We start from the raw sequence: 4,885 nt of genomic DNA, 5'->3' as shown, positions 1-4,885 counted from the left end.
ACTGGACGCAGTACTCCAGCTGTGGCCTGACCAATGTTGCGTAGAGGGGGTGGATCATTTCCTTGGCCCTACTTGAGATGCACCTGTGGATGCATGACAAGGTCCAGTTAGCCCTGCCAACCGTGACCTCGCACTGTCAGCCCATGTTCATCTTGGAGTCTTTAGTCCAAACCCTTGCCATTCGTGGGGGATATGCTCCCGAGGAGCTCCTCTAAGTGTATAAAGTGTGTTTAAAATGCGGGTTCAGCATTTGCAAGTATCTGAAACTGTGAATGCGAAACCTGTGAATAGCGAGGGTTTCCTGTAATGATCCTAAAAGCAGGTTGTTCCCCCAGAATTTAGAAAGCTAACTTAAATCTGTTTTAAGTGATACCTTTAATATTGAAATGAGTAGGATTTGGTGAATTTTGAATCGTATGTCTGATTTTTAAAGGGCTCTCCTGAGTAGTATTAAGTGGTTTATATTTTACTTCTAGTATAAGAAGGGCCTCAGTTAACAATTTCCCGGTTAAATTCTTTCTGACCTTGCATGCGTTTGTAGAGGAGCAGTATGAGCAAACAGACATGCTTTTCCCCAGTTTCTTCATGTCCCTTATGCTGTGCAAGCATCTGCCACAACTGAAATCCTTGTGCTTTATACACTCGTTCTTTGTAAGTCTTCTTTGGACATACCTTACAACAAAAAGTATAAGGTGCAGTTATGGCACTACTCTTCACTAACAAAAAACTGTCTAGCTATTGCAGGGAGATGATGCTGTATATAGCTAAGGGAAGTAAGGGCCTTGTTGCACATTCATTTTCGGCAGTGTCTGGAGCTCTTAAGTCCTATATTGTCCACATATCAGCAGTTGAAACTAGTTCTAAACACACTTCAGGGACTTTAAAAAGTTACACCACTCTGGGGTAGGTTTATTTCTGATTTGCGTTATCCAGCCTGTGTTGCACTAATGTGTGGCCACTCTCCATAGTGGAACCGTCTAAGTTGCAGTCCTCCAGTACCGCAGGATGCAGTGTCCACACAGAACAGGAAGGTGGAGTAGGGGACAAGTTTTCCATCCCCTGAACTCTACTGTCCAGGGGGTAGTTCTGGCCCTAAGCCAACTCCTTTCCACCCCAGGGGGTGTAACCATCCCACCCCCAGGGGTATGATCTCATGCAAATGGCTTGCAGAGCACATGCCAGTTAGCCAGGTCACGAGGCACAGATGAGGTCTAGCAGGGGTTGAAGGGGAACAAGATAGGGGGCCAGATCAGGTCACCATGAGCTAGCGCTTTCTCCCCAGGGCAAGGGCAGTAGCTCTCCCAGAAGTGCCTTTCCTCACTGCTCCCATTTTCCAGCCACCCTAGGAACTACAGCCAGCACCCCCCACCCCCAAATCCCAATGTATTAAAACATGAGCTTCTCTAATTTAATTCTCCTTTTTTTTAAATTCTTTTTATTTTATTTCATCATTCAGCGACTGACTTCCTTCATTTTACCACCCTTCCCCACCCCCATTTCTTTTCCACCTTCCATTTCATTAATGACCTCCATCCCATTAACTCTGCACCTCCTAGTTTCATGTTCCCACCCTAACCCATCTCACACCCCCACCTAGAGTAGAGATAGAAGTCCATCCAGGCTCACCAGCCCTATAGTGACAACTCACAACTGTAGCTCCTAGTCAGGCCTCTGTTTGCCAGCCTTCTAGTGGCAAATCAGAGCTGTGTAGGTGGGGAACAGTCAGAAAAGGTTTTTAGCCCTAAGATGCGACTCCTTCAAACTTGAGCTACTACTAACACTGATCAACATTTGAGCAGCTCAAAGTGCAATGTATAGTAAGGCTCTGATAGAACATGCACACCTTTGTTCTCTAAGGCTAGGGACAGAAGTTACACATCAACTGTTTTAAGTGATCAGAAACTAGTTTAAACATGTAAGAGAACAGAAGTTCAGTGCACAGAACCCAGTTCCAAAATGGCTCGTTAAGATAAACCTGGTTGAATGTAGTATCAGACTTCACTGATTGAAGTCAAACCACTTTATGCAACTTCTGTCTCAGACCCCTTCCTGGTTAAAGTTAAAGAGTCCCCCAGCATCCCAGCATGGTCTTCAGCCCTGAGCTGTGATGTCTGCTCCAGAGAGCAGGGCTGGTCCTGCCCCACCTGCTCTCTAGCTGGAGCAGAAGCAGGGCATGCCCAGGCAGGGGTCTGGTATGGCCCCCGAGGCAAAGTGGGCAGGGAGGAGGTTTATTCCCCCCTCCCTCTCCTCTCCCACTAGGGGACTGCAGCTTGGGTCTGCCTAGCTAAGGCACAGCAGCCCCTATTAAATTAATCTGCAAAGACTGAATCAATTCAGGCACAGGCTTTTGGAATGTCTGTACTCAGCCCAAGAGGCTTGTGAAAGAATTTGCACAGTGCTCTCACTGAGACCATGCAATTCTGAACAGTCCACCTATGGCACAATCAATCCCTTTAGGGATAACTCCATTTCAAGTGGAAATTATAAGGAGATAGGCATGCTGTCATTACAAGGCAGGAGTGGAAATGGAGGGGCGGGGGGGGCAAAACAGAAGGGCAACATATTATTTTTACTTAGGAACGGGGCTGGTGTGAGAAGACTTGATATTGGGCACAATGCCACAACAAAGGAAGCCCTTTAATCTTTGTATTTTATACTAAACACAATCACCAGCTGCAAAATCTTGTTCCAAGGAGATTATAATGAAACAAGAAACCCTTGCTGTCCTATTCCCAACTGTAATGACACTCAAGGGGACCAATCTAGCTGAATCATACCTGGCAAATGTTGGTGCAAGATGTCCAGAAGCCAAGTACTCTATATAAACAGCTAAAGTATTTGCCCGAAAGGACAACTCTGGTTGTTTTATTCACCCTAGGGGTCAAAGTCAGTTGGTTGGGAGCAAAAGGAACAGATTTTTGTCCTTCCTTTGTTAATATGTAGCCTGTTCTTTTTTACTATGCCAATTTTTAATCAAATTTTACTTCAATTGGAGCTTTGCCTGAACTTGGACTACTGCATTTTGGCCTAAATGCTTCACTTCCTTTAAACATCAAATGGTTATATCTTACTGAATTCTTGTCCCAGCAAATAGGCAACTTTTCATTTAATATTTTAACAATCACGTAGATAATCCTTTTAGTTTCTATAAAAATGTACACAGGTCTTTCCCTACAAGGAGAGAAGCAGCAGGTACTTCTTGGGCAGTAATCAAAGTCAAATATACCTTTTGTTTATCACAGTCTCTTATTTCTGTGTCTTGATAACATGAATCATTGGATTAAGCTAGCCAGAAGGAAGAAATAACTTCTGCACTTTACCCATTTAGGATGTGGGGTGAACATACCCTCCTCCCTTGACAAAGACAAACCAAACCCTCAATCAGCTCCCCCTTCCTCACTCCACCAAAAAGTAGCTAGTAGTTTTGGTGCCTAAGCTGTAACTCCTAAATCTAGTTCAGTGCTGAAACCTCAATTTGTAGTTAGAAAGCTGCTCAGTAGGTCCGAAAAAAATCAAGCCCAATGTCTCAACACAGTAACCTTGAAATTAAAACCATTCCTAAAAACATGGTCTTAATGTCCCAAGCCATGAAACAAATTCATGAAAACAGTATGCTGATTGCAATGATCTTCTTGGCTGACCAGGCAGTTAGCTTCTTTCATCTCCCAAAAGATAATCTTAAAGAAAGGCATTTAGAAATGTTCTGGAGAGAAGCTATAATTATAAATGGAAAAGTACCTTTCTCCCCCCGCAAAGACTTTATTTTTAATTATAATGTATCCTGGATCCCTTCTAGTCATTTCCAGCATAACGCATAAAATTAATTCTTCCAACCATCTTTTTCCTTTCTAGTTTGTGTTCACATTTTGTGCTTCATGAACAATCAATTTAAAACCTATCTATTTATAGCTATGCACCTATTTATAAAGAATGCACAAAACTTAATTGAACATACATCTACAAGTCAATTAGTATAATCTGCCGCTAAAGAAAATAATTTGGGAGAATCCTTCTTCTGCTGATGAATGACCCAAATCTTCAGTAAAGTTTGGGTACTGTTTTCCTATTAAAAAAAGACTCATTAAAACTCTCATTACAACGCCCCAGATCCTATATCAAAATAAACCTATCAATAGGACAAACTTGAAATCAGAAAACCACCCTGAATACCTTAATGCCACTACTACCCCTGGGAAAATTAAAGCACAGAGTCCAATTCACTAGCTTAAGCAGATGCTATTTCACTGGTTGTACAACTTCTATAAATCATCTCATATTTCTGCACCTCTTTTCCCCATGGTTACACATTATCCAGATACAAGCGTTCATTTTATATATATGGCATCTTCTTCTTGCCTGATTATTTCAGAGAGGCAGCAATTCATCACATTGGAAGTGTTTATTTCCGTCAAACACTGAATCATGGTTCTCCTGAATGAATCGGGCCAACTGAACAGCTGCTGCTGCAGCAGCATAAATGCTGAGGTGTTTATGGAAAAATGTGTGTCATAGTAAAGGAAAAGCATTTATTTTCCAAACAAGACTTCTTTGGTGCCTTTATGACAATACAATATATGAAGATTTCATCTGCAGACTGAACTAGGAATCAAATCTTTGAAGAAAAGGATAGATGTGGCTCTTGGAAGTTATAGGGGTTTTTTTTTGGCATGATTCAATTAGAAGGACTCCAACTAACTGCAGTGGGCTTTGTATCATACCCTTTACCTATCCATTATTTTTTTGGCTCTATTTTCACTTGTTCTCTTTTCTTCACTAAGCAGATAGAATTTAGAGGTTCTTGTAATTTATTATATGCAGTAGGAAATAAGTTAGCAGAGATGAGCAGGGGAGCAGGAGCGAAGGGAGCAGGGTGCACGTGTGCCAC

The sequence above is a fragment of the Gavialis gangeticus genome, unplaced genomic scaffold (assembly GCF_001723915.1).
Source record: "Gavialis gangeticus isolate Ggan-Ray unplaced genomic scaffold, GavGan_comp1, whole genome shotgun sequence".
NCBI classification, from domain to species: domain Eukaryota; kingdom Metazoa; phylum Chordata; order Crocodylia; family Gavialidae; genus Gavialis; species Gavialis gangeticus.
This window is presented reverse-complemented; position numbering follows the sequence as displayed.